At 52.1% G+C, this 16,230-nt stretch overlaps 1 protein-coding gene across 1 annotated transcript in view; it reads right to left on the bottom strand.

Moving 5' to 3' along the window:
• LOC143941199 (exocyst complex component 3-like protein 2) overlaps nucleotides 1-6,539 on the bottom strand; it is a 95,984-nt gene extending 89,445 nt beyond the window's left edge. Inside the window, exon 1 of the mRNA XM_077463234.1 lies at nucleotides 6,468-6,539. The gene's annotated coding sequence lies outside the window, so the exon portion shown is untranslated. The remainder of the gene's footprint in view (nucleotides 1-6,467) is intronic.
• Between the last annotated feature and the right edge of the window lie 9,691 nt (nucleotides 6,540-16,230).

Below are 16,230 nucleotides of genomic sequence, written 5' to 3'. Positions count from 1 at the left end.
CCCACCACTGTGTCACACCATCCACCCAATACCTCCCCACCACCATGTCACAACATCCACCCAATACCCCCCCCACCACTGTGTCACAACATCCACCCAATACCCCCACCACTGTGTCACACCATCCGCCCAATACCCCCACCACTGTGTCACAACATCCACCCAATACCCCCACCACCATGTCACAACATCCATCCAATACCCCCCCACCACCGTGTCACACCATCCACCCAATACCCCCCACCACCACCATGTCACAACATCCACCCAATACCTCCCCACCACTGTGTCACACCATCCACCCAATACCCCCCCCACCACCACTGTGTCACATCATCCACCCAATACCCCCCCACCACCGTGTCACACCATCCACCCAATACCCCCCCACCACTGTGTCACACCATCCACCCAATACCCCCCCACCACCGTGTCACACCATCCACCCAATACCTCCCCACCACCATGTCACAACATCCACCCAATACCCCCCACCACCGTGTCACAACATCCACCGAATACCCCCCCACCACCGTGTCACACCATCCACCCAATACCCCCCCACCACCACCATGTCACAACATCCACCCAATACCTCCCCACCACTGTGTCATACCATCCACCCAATACCCCTCCACCACCACCATTTCACAACATCCACCCAATACCTCCCCACCACTGTGTCACACCATCCACCCAATACCCCCCCACCACCACCATGTCACAACATCCACCCAATACCCACACCACTGTGTCACAACATCCACCCAATACCCCCCCACCACCACCATGTCACAACATCCACCCAATACCTCCCCACCACCATGTCACACCATCCACCCAATACCCCCCCACCACCACCATGTCCCAACATCCACCCAATACCCCCCCACCACCATGTCACAACATCCACCCAATACCTCCCCACCACTGTGTCACAACATCCACCCAATACCCCCCCCCCCTTACCACCATGTCACACCATCCACCCAATACCCCCCACCACCATCTCATAACATCCACCTAATACCCCTCCCCCCCACCTTCTCACAGGATAGATCCATAGCTGAGGGAACCATTGGCTCCAGCAATCAAATTCTGTGATGAAGGAGTTTGGGGCAGGACGAAGCTTTCCTTTGTGTCAATTGACGCAGACATGGCAGCTTGGGAGGTAGCCCACATGAGTGCCCCCATAGAAAGCCGATTTCTATGGGGCACTCACTGAAGAAGAGTAGCCAGTAGTTCTGACAGGAGACCCAAGAAGAGGAGGATCAGAGCTGGTCTGTGCAAAACCATCACAGAGCCGGTAAATAGGACATTTCTATTATTTTATTTGAAAAAAATAAACTTTAATATCAGTTTAATATGCCCATCGATGCACACTAAAGCCGACCATACACTGTCCCTGCCAGATCTCAATCCGTGTGTGCTGTCCCCCATCAACAGAAGTCCAATGTTTGATTGACATCTGTTAAAGGGACATGTTGGAAATCTTTTCAGGGTTCCTCTGTCAGAATACATTGTCCTGGCAAGAAAGAATTTCCTCCATTCATCCACTAACAGGGTATGGCCGGGCTAAGAGTCGGGAGAATGCTACATCCTATGATGGGGACACATCAGTCATAACACCCCCTGTGAGTCAGAGTGACCTTAAAATGAACTATAAACTCCCTGAAAAATGTTCCCACAGATAGGAGTCCAACATATCATTATTAGGTCTACAGTATGTTCTTCCAGAACATCCGAATCCTCCACCATTGACTCCCCCAAATCCTTCCTCGTCATTCACTCCCCCAGATCCTTTTCCACCATTGACTCCCCCAGATCCTTCTCCACCATTGACTCCTCCAGATCCTTCTCCACCATGACTCCCCCAGATCCTTCTCCACCATTGACTCCTCCAGATCCTTCTCCACCATTGACTCCCCCAGATCCTTCTCTACCATTGACTCCCCCAGATCTTTCTCCACCATTGACTCCTCCAGATCCTTCTCTACCATTGACTCCCCCAGATCCTTCTTCACCATTGACTCCCCCAGATCCTTCTTCACCATTGACTCCCCCAGATCCTTCTCCACCATTGACTCCCCCAGATCTTTCTCCACCATTGACTCCTCCAGATCCTTCTCTACCATTGACTCCCCCAGATCCTTCTCTACCATTGACTCCCCCAGATCCTTCATCACCATTGACTCCCCCAGACCCTTCTCCACCATTGACTCCTCCAGATTCTTCTCTACCATTGACTCCCCCAGATCCTTCATCACCATTGACTCCCCCAGATCCTTCTTCACCATTGACTCCCCCAGATCCTTCTTCACCATTGACTCCCCAGATCCTTCTTCACCATTGACTCCCCCAGATCCTTCTCCACCATTGACTCCCCCAGATCCTTCTCCACCATTGACTCCCCCAGATCCTTCTTCACCATTGACTCCCCCAGACCCTTCTTCACCATTGACTCCCCCAGATCCTTCTCCACCATTGACTCCCCCAGATCCTTCTTCACCATTGACTCCCCCAGATCCTTCTTCACCATTGACTCCCCCAGACCCTTCTTCACCATTGACTCCCCCAGCTGCTCTCCTCCCAGAATGTATGATTATTACGTCTATAATCTTCCAGCACACCCGGATCCTTCTCCACCAATGACTCCCCCAGATCCTTCACCATTGACTCCCCCAGATCCTACTTCTCCACCATTGACTCCCCCAGATCCTTCTTCTCCACCATTGACCCCCCCCCCCCCCCATCTGCTTTCCTAGTAAGTATGATGCATGTTTTTACCCCCAAGTGCAGAACTTTACATTTATCAACATTAAATCTCATTTGCTGTATAGTTGTCAAATTAAACATTGCATTGAGGTCGGCTTGTACGTTTTTATCACACAAGCTGTAAGGATGATACCATACTGCCTCGCTTGGTGTTATCTGCAAAGACTGAAATGGCACTTTTAATTCCAAATTCTATATAATTTATAAATAGGTTAAAAACTTCTACTAAGACTAAACCTTGGGGTACACTGTTAATAACACTAAAGCTTGGCATACACTGCTAATAACACTAAACATTGGGGTTCACCACTGAGACTAAACTTTGGGGTACACCACTACTAAGACTAAACCTTGGGGTACACTGCTAATAACACTAAAGCTTGGCATACACTGCTAATAACACTAAACATTGGGGTTCACCACTGAGACTAAACTTTGGGGTACACCACTACTAAGACTAAACCTTGGGGTACACTGCTAATAACACTAAAGCTCAGGATACACTGCTAATAACACTAAACCTTGGGGTACACCACTACTGAGATTAAACCCTGGGGTACACCACTACTGAGACTGAACCTTGGGGTACACCAGTAATAGCACTAAACTTTGGGGTACACCACTAATAGCACTGAACCTTGAGGTACACCACTAAATTTACTGAACCTTGGGGTACCACACTAAAAAACACTGCACCTTGGGATACACCACTAATAACACTAAACCTTGGAGTACACCATTAAAAATTACTGAATCTTGGGGTACACCACTAATAAAAATTAATCTAGGGGTACACCCCGAATAACACTGAACTTGGGGGTACAACACTAATAACACTGAACCTTTAGTACACAACTACTAACACTAAACTTTGGGGTACACTACTAATAACACTGAACCTTGAGATACACTGCTAATAACACTGATCCTTGGGGTACAGCAATAACAACACTGATCCTCGGGGTACATTTCTAATAACACTGGACCTTGGGGTACACCACTAATAACACTGATCCTTGGGGTACACCACTAATAACACTGATCCTTGGGGTACACCACTAATAATACGGATCCTTGGGGTACACCACTAATAATACGGATCCTTGGGGTACACCACTAATAACACTGATCCTTGGGGTACACCACTAATAACACTGATCCTTGGGGTACACCACCAATAATATGGATCCTTTGGGTACACCACTAATAACACTGATCCTTGGGGTACACCACTAATAATACGGATCCTTGGGGTACACCACTAATAATACGGATCCTTGGGGTACACCACTAATAACACTGATCCTTGGGGTACACCACTAATAACACTGATCCTTGGGGTACACCACCAATAATATGGATCCTTTGGGTACACCACTAATAACACTGATCCTTGGGGTACACCACTAATAATACGGATCCTTGGGGTACACCACTAATAATACGGATCCTTGGGGTACACCACTAATAACACTGATCCTTGGGGTACACCACTAATAACACTGATCCTTGGGGTACACCACCAATAATACGGATCCTTTGGGTACACCACTAATAACACTGATCCTTTGGGTACACCACTAATAACACTGATGCTTGGGGTACACCACTAATAACACTGATTCTTGAGGTACAGCAATAACAACACTGATCCTTGGGGTACAGCAACAACAACACGGATCCTTGGGGTACAGCAATAATAACACACTGATCCTTGGGGTACACCACTAATAACATGGATCCTTGGGGTACACCACTAATAACATGGATCCTTGGGGTACACCACTAATAATACAGATCCTTGGGGTACACCACTAATAACACTGATCCTTGGGGTACAGCACTAATAACCCTTAATCTTGGTGTACATTTTATTTATACAAAGTAAGGACATCTTGCCCGTGATTGGTTGATAATATTGATCGCTGTCACCCACACGTGGAAGATATTCGGGAATCTGCTGTGTGTGGATTGGTGGACCGATTTGCGGTTGGCCGGTCTGAATATTGGGACAATCGTTCTGATTTCCTCTCTATCGCGTTTCCCGTCGTACTGTCTGCACATTTCATGTAAAATAACGCACCGATTCCCAATCTGCCGCCATTCTAGCCTTGTGCTCTGATTGGTCATTTAATCCTGGAATGGTGGCATTACACCCGGAGAGCCCATACATGGCAGATCCATCATGGCTGCCACCTCTTCAGCCTTTCCCATAATCCCCCGGACCCGGCGTGCAATGATTAATGTCTGGCCTCCATCCAGAATTCCCCCCTATTGGTAGATCATCACTCCATGACATGGGACTACAACTCCCAGCATCCTGCAGCTGCTCAGTGCTCCCCCCTCATCTTTCCTCCCTTCTCTGTCAGCACAGGAAACCTTTACACACAGCGGCCGTTCCCTCCGGCACACAAAGAGTTATCAGTCCCACTGATCCCGTATTTCCTCCTCTGCCTGTACCGTATTCCCTGCACCAACAACTCCATCCACTCACCCCAGAATCTACGGGACACAACCAACCTCCACCAACCTCCCCACCATGATGAATACAGAGCCCACAACGACCTCCACCAACCTCCCCACCATGATGAATACAGAGCCCACAACGACCTCCACCAACCTCCCCACCATGATGAACGCGGAGCCCACAATGACCTCCACCAACCTCCCCACCATGATGAATGCGGAGCCCACAACGACCTCCACCAACCTCCCCACCATGATGAACGCGGAGTCCACAATGACCTCCACCAACCTCCCCACCATGATGAACGCGGAGCCCACAATGACCTCCACCAACCTCCCCACCATGATGAACACAGAGCCCACAATGACCTCCACCAACCTCCCCACCATGATGAACACAGAGCCCACAATGCCCTCTACCAACCTCCTCACCATGATGAACACAGAGCCCACAATGCCCTCTACCAACCTCCCCACCATGATGAACACAGAGCCCACAATGCCCTCTACCAACCTCCCCACCATGATGAACACAGAGCCCACAACAACCTCCACCAACCTCCCCACCATGATGAACACAGAGCCCACAATGCCCTCTACCAACCTCCCCACCATGATGAACACAGAGCCCACAATGCCCTCTACCAACCTCCCCACCATGATGAACACAGAGCCCACAATGCCCTCTACCAACCTCCCCACCATGATGAACACAGAGCCCACAATGCCCTCTACCAACCTCCTCACCATGATGAACACAGAGCCCACAATGCCCTCTACCAACCTCCCCACCATGATGAACACAGAGCCCACAATGCCCTCTACCAACCTCCCCACCATGATGAACACAGAGCCCACAACAACCTCCACCAACCTCCCCACCATGATGAACACAGAGCCCACAATGCCCTCTACCAACCTCCCCACCATGATGAACACAGAGCCCACAATGCCCTCTACCAACCTCCCCACCATGATGAACACAGAGCCCACAAAAACCTCCACCAACCTCCCCACCATGATGAACACAGAGCCCACAATGCCCTCCACCAATCTTCCCCACCATGATGAACACAGAGCCCACAACAACCTCCACCAACCTCCCCACCATGATGAACACAGAGCCCACAATGCCCTCTACCAACCTCCCCACCATGATGAACACAGAGCCCACAATGCCCTCTACCAACCTCCCCACCATGATGAACACAGAGCCCACCACTCACCCGCCTGCCGAGCTCCTGGCCTCAGTGCATCTCTCGCCTGATCCTACGACTGATGAAGTGGATATAAATGGAGACAGGAAACCTCCCTTCCCATCCCGTCCCATTCCTGTCACCTCTTTCCCCTCCCCATCTACAGGAAACCTTGGCCAGTCTCAAGGAAATGCCAAGGTCTCTTGACCTAGTGGCCGCCATCTTTAAATATACCGCTGAGGAAATGGAAGGGATGTGAAAGCACAAAAAACAAATTGACAAATGAAAACATTGAAGGAAAGTGTTTTGTTTTCTCCCAATAAGAAGAATTATTTGTCTACAGAACATTCCAAGCGCCTTGAGTCACTTCTCCTCCATGATGGTCACCGGGGGCAGATCCCACCGATGCCAAGTCACGGCAGAAATGGCTCCTAAGTCACACAAGCCCTGACAATTCTTGGTGAAGTGCTTGGAGATTCAGTGTAGACTGACTATCAAATCATGGTGCAGAGATGACCCTCCCTGGGGCAGATGTGAGAGGACCCCCATCCCCCAGGGGTAGAGTCATGACCACACTCTGATAATTTGCACTTATCCTGCAGAACCTTTTCTATGAGGCCTGTGTGCCAAGGATGTGATGGAAGCTTACATTCCCTGACGCATGCCGATTCTAAGAAATAGTGACCTATTCATTAAACTACAGACCAGAATCAGTATGTGACCTGAGTCGTGGGATCACAGCTTCCATCACAGCTTCTTCACACAGGTGCATTGCTTCGTGACCCCCGAGGTGCAGCTCCCCAAAACTCTGAGACTGATTAAAAGAATATTTCTCAGTACTGCTGATCTTCTGCAACCTCCTTGCAGCAGTTCCTGTCAATGGCTGAATAGCATTTCTCTGGACGGGTTTCCTGGTGGTGACATCAGTGGACCATGTCTGTGTAATGTGTGCGGAGACAACCACTTGCAGCCTCCATACAGGGCAGGGTGACAACGCAGGAACACAATTAGGAGACAGGGACAAATGTTGTCACCCCAAAACTCTGAGACTGATTTAAAGAATATTACTCCATTAGTATCCCAAACCCCCAGACTGATAGGGGGGAGACCCCTAACTGGAGTACTTCAACCCCTCCACACAGATTTCAGGGATACTATACCAGTGGATACCCTCCTAGGAGTACCCCAAATCCCCAGACTGATTGGTGGAATACCCAAAACCCCCAAACTGATTGGTGGAAGATTCTTTAGGTGGAGTACTTCAAATCCATATGTGTGCTTTAGGGAGTGCTATACTAGTGGGGACCCCACTAGATGAAGTACCCCATACTACCACCCTGGTTTCAGGGATACTATACCAGTGAGGACCAACCCCCTCAATGGAGTTCCCCAAAATAGCACACGGCATATGAAATCAGTGGGGACCCTCCTAAGTGGAGTACCCCAAACTAGCACATGGATTGGTGGGAGACCACTCGGTGGAGTGCCCCAAACCCCCAGACGGATTTAGGGGTATATTGTACCATTGGGGACACCCTAGATGGAGTACTTTAAACTCCCAGACTGATTTCAAGGTTACAACACCAGTGGGAACCTCCTCCAGAGTACCCTGTACTCCCAGTCTGATTGGTGGGATATCAGATCATTGGGGACCCCCTAGGTAGAGTACCTTGTACTCCCAGTCTGATTGGTGGGATATCAGACTATTGAAGACCCCCTACCTAGGGTACCCTGAATCTCCAGCCTGATTAGTGGGATATTAGACCATTGGGGACCCCCTAGGTAGAGTAAGCTAATCTCTCATTCTGATTGGTGGCATCTTAGACCATTGGAGACCCCCTAGGTAGAGTTTTCTGAATTCCCAGTCTTATTGATGGGATAGCAGACCATTGGAAACCTCCTAGGTAGAGTATCCTGAACCCCCGTCTGATTGGTGGGATATTAGACCATTGGGGTCCTCCTAGGTAGAGTATCCTGAACCCCCAGTCTGATTGGTGGGATATTAGACCATTGGGGTCCTCCTAGTAGAGTGCCCTGAACTCCCAGTCTAATTGACGGGCTATCCGACTGTTGGAGACCCTCTAGGTAGAGTAACTTGAACCCCCATTCTGATTGATTGGATATTAGACCATTGGAGACCCCCTAGGTAGAGTATCCTGAACCCCCAATCTAGTTGGCTGGGTAGTAGACCACTGGCAAATGCTTAGGTAGAGTGCCCCTGAAGGCACGCTCCTCTAGAAGTAAGAGATGATATATTCTGGGAGATCGGTGGCAGGAAGGACATTCGGCTGACGTTTGACATGAAAATTGGTGATAGTGGATCTGGAGGATGTGTGGTCAGTCTGGGGAGTTGATACTTCAGTAGAGGAACCTGATGGTTCAGGACCTTGTGACCTGCAAACACTGGAGGGAAAATAAACAATAGATTCTGTCCCATCTGATACCCCAGCAGAGGGCAGAACAAAGGGAGAAGATAATATGCTACAATGATAGCCCGGACTGGATGACATTCATGTTCTCTGTGCTCGGCATCATTTCTAAACAAAACTCTTATTTTCACCTTCATTTTCTCTCTTCTTACATCTCAGATCTGCTGATCTCCTGCGGCCTCTTTGCAGTAGTTTCTGTCAACTCCAGACCAGCCTCTAGGAGGTGCAATCCCCCCACTGTCTACAGTCTGTACCCCAGACCAGCCTCTAGGAGGCGCAATCCCCCATTGCCTGTAGTTTGTACCCAAGACCAGCCTCTAGGAGGTGCAATCCCCCCACTGTCTACAGTCTGTACCCCAGACCAGCCTCTAGGAGGCGCAATCCCCCATTGCCTGTAGTTTGTACCCAAGACCAGCCTCTAGGAGGCGCAATCCCCCATTGCCTGTAGTTTGTACCAAAGACCAGCCTCTAGGAGGCGCAATCCCCCATTGCCTATAGCAGTGATGGCGAACCTTGGCACCCCAGATGTTTTGGCACTACATTTCTCATGATGCTCATGCACTCTGCAGTGTAGTGGAGCATCATGGGAAATGTAGTTCCAAAACATCTGGGGTGCCAAGGTTCGCCATCACTGGCCTATAGGCTGTACCAAAGTCCAGTAACAAACTAAAAGGTCCCTGCCCCCACCTATTACTGGCCTTCACAGCAAGGAGCACATGGAAGGGCAGACACATGAATAACAAAGAGAACATACCACGGCTCAACTCACCAACCAGTCTGCTAACTGACCAAATGAACCCGTCCAACAGTCTGCGTTAAAAGCGGGGGGTTTAGTTATCACACATTTGCAAACGCATGCATAAGCTGCAAGGCCTCCTCACGGCACTCGGTGTATACTTGCAGTCCTAACACTAATGGATTTATGTTTAGAAGAGTCTCCACAATGGAAGCACATGGCTGGCGAGCCCGAGGCAAGGAAACTAAAGGAGGATTCCGAGGTGGTCCGGTGCCGTCTCCGGTTCGGGGGAGACCCAGTGACTTCATAGCATTCCAGGGAAGGACTCTTCAGAAGAAGGCCACCTACGGGTTGGTTTCTTAGTAAGGGCCTGGTGGGGCTGAAGTACCCAAGAGAATCCAGTCTTGTGGGTATCGCCAAGCTGGCTGAGAGATCCAGATATCCTGCGAGAGTTCCCCTACGTGTTCTACAACAACCTCTGTTGCGGAGACTTTGTTCCTGAGGAAGCTCCTTATTGGCTGCTAGGCCTTGTAAGAGAGGGACTGTCCAACCCGAGTGATCCTCCAGCTGTGATTGGCTATTCTGTGGATGCAGTCAAAGTAAGAGAGTTGTTCATTATTGACTTTGACACTAGTGCCGCGTACACACGATCAGACTATCCGGCGCACTTCCACCGGACAAACCGCCGTAAAGTCCGCCGGACTGTCCAAACGAGCGGACCTGCCCACACACGGGACTTTTCCAACAGACTATCCGCCATACTTTTGAAATGAACGGACTTGCCCGCACACGGAGGAAAGTCCGTTCATTTGGAGCGCGGCTCCAGGTAGACGGGACTAGCGAAGGAAGTCAATGTCTCCACCTACGGCGGCGAGATTGACACGTCGCTGGCCCCGTCACCTGGTATGGACTTAAAGGGGAAGTCCCCCCCTAAGTCCATATCAGACCCTTATCCAGGCACGCAGCCCAGCCAGTCAGGAAAGGGGGTGGGGACGAGCGAGCGCCCCCTCCTGAGCCGTACCAGGCTGCGTACCCTAAACATGGGGGGTGCTTTGGGGAAGGGGTGGCTGTGCAGCCCCCCCACCCCAAAGCACCTTGTCCCCATGTTGATGAGGACAAGGGCCTCTTCCCGACAACCCTGGCCATTGGTTGTCGGGGTCTGCGGGCCCGGGGCTTATAGGAATCTGGGAGCCCCCTTTAATAAGGGGGCCCCCGGATACCGGCCCCCCACCTATGTGAATGAGTATGGGGTACAATGTACCACTACCCATTCACCTGTGAAAAAAATGTAAATAAAACACAACACACAAGGGTTAAAAATAATTTATTGCACAGCTCCGGGGGTCTTCTTCCATCTTGAGGGGGTCTTCTCGCCGGACTCCTCCTCTATCTTCTGCTCTTTTACTAGCGGAGGAGCCCGGCTTTCTTCTTCGGTTCTTCTTGCCGGGCCTTCCGCTCCTTCTTCCAGCTCTTTTACTGGCGGTGGCCCGGTCTTCTGTCGCCGCTGTCTTCGCCGCCTTCTGTTCTTCAGATGTTGACTCGTCGCTCTCTCTGGCCGCAATGACAGGGACGCGGCGTGCGGCGACTTATATAGGGACATCGCCAGGTGATGTCCCCGCCCCTTATGATTCAGAGTCCCAGAGGAGGCTTTTTAGATTGTAAGCTCTAACGAGCCGGGCCCTCCGATTCCTCTTGTACCAAATTGTAATGTAACTGTAATGTCTGCCCTCATGTTGTAAAGCGCTGAGCAAACTGTTGGCGCATTATAAAACCTGTATAATAATAATAATATAAGTCGCACGACGCCGCGTCCCTGTCATTGCGGCCAGAGAGAGCGTTGAGTCAACATCTCAGTCCGGCAAGAAGACCCCCCCAAGATGGAAGAAGACCCCCAGAGCTGTGCAATAAATTATTTTAAACCCTTGTGTGTTGTGTTTTATTTACATTGCACCCCATACTCATTCACATAGGGTGGGGGGCCGGTATCCGGGGGCCCCCTTATTAAAGGGGGTGCCTGGATTCCGATAAGCCCCCCGCCCGCAGACCCCGACAACCAACGGCCAGGGTTGTCGGGAAGAGGCCCTTGTCCTCATCAACATAGGGACAAGGTGCTTAGGGGTGGGGGGGTCGCGCGCCCCCCCCTCCCCAAGGCACCCACCATGTTGAGGGCACGCGGCCTGGTACGGCTCAGGAGGGGGGGGGGGGCGCTTGCTCGTCCCCCCTTTTCTGGCCGGCTGGGTAGCGTGCTCGGACAAGGGTCTGATGTGGACCTGGGGGGGACCCCCGCGCCGATTTTTTACGGCCTTAGGGTTCCCCTTTAAGTCCATACCAGGTGGCGGGGCCAGCGAAGCATCCTTCGCGGCCCCGCCTACCTGAAGACGTGCTCAAAATGAGCGGACTTTTCTCCGGGCGGGAAAAGTCCGTTCATTTCAAAAGTACGGCGGACTGGCATACGCACGGCTGGATTGTCCGCCGAAATGCAAGTCCGGCGGGAAGATTGGAGTGCAAAACTACTTTCTAAGTCCGCCGTACTTTCGGGTAAAAAATGTCCGCCGGAGGCTACACACGGGGGGATTGTCCGGCGGACTTGAGTTTGCCGGACTTTTCCACCCGATTGTTTAATTTGTGTGGACGCGGCATTAGATGGCGCTGCACTTAGATGGCGCTACTCTCTTTTTACTGTCTACAGAGCCCCTTGTAGCTTGTTAATATACGGCAGCCGTCCAGAGTCGGCCCCTTCCCCAAAGCACCCCCTATGTTGAGGACACGCAGCCTGGTACGGCTCAGGAGGGGGGGGGGGGCGCTCGCTCGTCCCCACCCCCTTTCTTGACCGGCCGGGTAGCGTGCTCAGATAAGGGTTTGATATGGACTGTGGGGGGACCCCCACGCCGTTTTTTTTGGCGTAAGGTTTCCCCTTTAAGTCCATACCAGGTGAGGGGCCAGCGAAGTGTCAATCTTGGAGATGGAGGCGGCGACATTCACTTCCTTCGCTAGTCCCAAAATGAACAGACTTTCCTCCGGGCGCGGGCAAGTCCGTTAATTTCAAAAGTCCAGCGGACTCGCACACAGACAGGCGGATTGTCTGCCGGACTCACACGCGGGGGGATTGTCTGCCGGAGCCCACACACGGGGGGATTGTCCGCCGGAGCCCACACACGGGGGGATTGTCCGGCGGAGCCCACACACACGGGGGGATTGTCCGGCGGAGCCCACACACGGGGGGATTGTCCGCCGGAGCCCATACACACGGGGGGATTGTCCGCCGGAGCCCACACACGGGGGGATTGTCCGGCGGAGCCCACACACGGGGGGATTGTCCGCCGGAGCCCACACACACGGGGGGATTGTCCGCCGGAGCCCACACACGGGGGGATTGTCCGGCGGAGCCCACACACGGGGGGATTGTCCGGCGGAGCCCACACACGGGGGGATTGTCCGCCGGAGCCCACACACACGGGGGGATTGTCCGGCGGAGCCCACACACGGGGGGATTGTCCGGCGGAGCCCACACACGGGGGGATTGTCCGCCGGAGCCCACACACACGGGGGGATTGTCCGGCGGAGCCCACACACGGGGGGATTGTCCGCCGGAGCCCACACACGGGGGGATTGTCCGGCGGAGCCCACACACGGGGGGATTGTCCGCCGGAGCCCACACACACGGGGGGATTGTCCGGCGGAGCCCACACACGGGGGGATTGTCCGGCGGAGCCCACACACGGGGGGATTGTCCGCCGGAGCCCACACACACGGGGGGATTGTCCGCCGGAGCCCACACACGGGGGGATTGTCCGCCGGAGCCCACACACGGGGGGATTGTCCGGCGGAGCCCACACACGGGGGGATTGTCCGCCGGAGCCCACACACACGGGGGGATTGTCCACCGGAGCCCACACACACGGGGGGATTGTCCGCCGGAGCCCACACACGCGGGGGGATTGTCCGCCGGATAGTCTGATGGTGTGTACGCGGCATAAGAGTACCTGAACTTCCTTCCCAGCCCTCGGATCCTATACTGAGAGACGGCTCATGGTCTACGTTGTGCAAATAAAATCCATTCCAGTGGATCGGTTGTCGGTCTCTCGAGTTACTGGGCATATACCACGGGACCCCCCGAGACACCCCGAGACGTACAACGAGGAGAACGGAGGGTAACGGTGAGCCCAAATCTAACCAGCAGCTCCTTCGGGGGGTCAGCGCTACATAACTATGTAAGTATATAACTATGGGATGTATCCCAGACCAGCCCCCAGGGGGCGCAATCCTCCAATATATCATTTCTGTGCTTAGTGGAAATATGAACTTTCTGAATACAGAATGGAAACAATTATAAAAATGAGGGAGGTGTCCCTTTACAGAAAAAACTAAAATAGGAAGTAAACTCTGATTATTATACCGTCAAAGGAAAGGTATAATATGTGGGGGAGGGGCATCGCATACTAGCACATTATGTGACACTTACCTGCAAGCCAAGCCTTTGTTGTCCCCACAGATTCCGGCTGTGTGACTGGCTGGAGCCGCGTGGCGTCACTCCCACGCACGCGTCTGCGAAAACGGCACACATTTAGGAGATATTTACACTGCCTATAGGGAAGTCTTATTATAGGGTCACCTATAGGTCAGTCTTATTATAGGATCACCTATATGTCAGTCTTATTATAGGTTCACCTATATGTCAGTCTTATTATAGGTTCACCTATATGTCAGTCTTATTATAGGGTCACCTATAGGTCAGTCTTATTATAGGTTCACCTATATGTCAGTCTTATTATAGGGTCACCTATATGTCAGTCTTATTATAGGTTCACCTATATGTCAGTCTTATTATAGGTTCACCTATATGTCAGTCTTATTATAGGGTCACCTATATGTCAGTCTTATTATAGGTTCACCTATATGTCAGTCTTATTATAGGTTCACCTATATGTCAGTCTTATTATAGGGTCACCTATATGTCAGTCTTATTATAGGGTCACCTATAGGTCAGTCTTATTATAGGATCACCTATATGTCAGTCTTATTATAGGGTCACCTATATGTCAGTCTTATTATAGGTTCACCTATATGTCAGTCTTATTATAGGTTCACCTATATGTCAGTCTTATTATAGGGTCACCTATATGTCAGTCTTATTATAGGTTCACCTATAGGTACAATATATTTATGACACTTTACTTCCTCTTTAAAGTGATTGGAAAGTCTGATATTTTTTTTCTATAAAAATAACAAGCATAATTTACTTCCCTCCTCTCTGCAGTGGATTTGTACATAGCAGCCCCAATCCTCCTCGTCTCGGGTCCCCCACTCCAGGCTCCTCCTCTTCTGAGGTCTCCATCATCACTCCAGGCTCCTCCTTTTCTTGAGTCCCCCACCTCACTCCAGGCTCCTCCTCTTCTGAGGTCCCCATCATCACTCCAGGCTTCTCCTCTTCTGGGGTCCCCCATCATCACTCCAGGCTCCTCCTCTTCTGGGGTCCCCCATCATCACTCCAGGCTCCTCCTCTTCTGGGGTCCCCCATCATCACTCCAGGCTCCTCCTCTTCTGAGGTCCCCATCATCACTCCAGGCTCCTCCTTTTCTGAGGTCCCCATCATCACTCCAGGCTACTCCTCTTCTGAGGTCCCCATCATCACTCCAGGCTTCTCCTCTTCTGGGGTCCCCCATCATCACTCCAGGCTCCTCCTCTTCTGAGGTCCCCATCATCACTCCAGGCTCCTCCTCTTCTGGGGTCCCCCATCATCACTCCAGGCTCCTCCTCTTCTGAGGTCCCCATCATCACTCCAGGCTTCTCCTCTTCTGGGGTCCCCCATCATCACTCCAGGCTCCTCCTCTTCTGGGGTCCCCCATCATCACTCCAGGCTCCTCCTTTTCTGAGGTCCCCATCATCACTCCAGGCTTCTCCTCTTCTGGGGTCCCCCATCATCACTCCAGGCTCCTCCTCTTCTGAGGTCCCCATCATCACTCCAGGCTACTCCTCTTCTGGGGTCCCCCATCATCACTCCAGGCTCCTCCTCTTCTGAGGTCCCCATCATCACTCCAGGCTTCTCCTCTTCTGGGGTCCCCCATCATCACTCCAGGCTCCTCCTCTTCTGGGGTCCCCCATCATCACTCCAGGCTCCTCCTCTTCTGGGGTCCCCCATCATCACTCCAGGCTCCTCCTCTTCTGAGGTCCCCATCATCACTCCAGGCTCCTCCTTTTCTGAGGTCCCCATCATCACTCCAGGCTCCTCCTCTTCTGAGGTCCCCATCATCACTCCAGGCTCCTCCTTTTCTGAGGTCCCCATCATCACTCCAGGCTCCTCCTCTTCTGGGGTCCCCCATCATCACTCCAGGCTCCTCCTCTTCTGGGGTCCCCCATCATCACTCCAGGCTCCTCCTCTTCTGGGGTCCCCCATCATCACTCCAGGCTCCTCCTCTTCTGGGGTCCCCCATCATCACTCCAGGCTCCTCCTCTTCTGAGGTCCCCATCATCACTCCAGGCTTCTCCTCTTCTGGGGTCCCCCATCATCACTCCAGGCTCCTCCTTTTCTGAGGTCCCCATCATCACTCCAGGCTCCTCCTCTTCTGGGGTCCCCCATCATCACTCCAGGCTCCTCCTCTTCTGGGGTCCCCCATCATCACTCCAGGCT

This window comes from Lithobates pipiens, unplaced genomic scaffold (genome assembly GCF_037356315.1).
Source record: "Lithobates pipiens isolate NorthernLeopardFrog02 unplaced genomic scaffold, aLitPip1_a1.2 Scaffold_3, whole genome shotgun sequence".
NCBI classification, from domain to species: Eukaryota; Metazoa; Chordata; class Amphibia; order Anura; family Ranidae; genus Lithobates; species Lithobates pipiens.
This window is presented reverse-complemented; position numbering and strand designations above follow the sequence as displayed.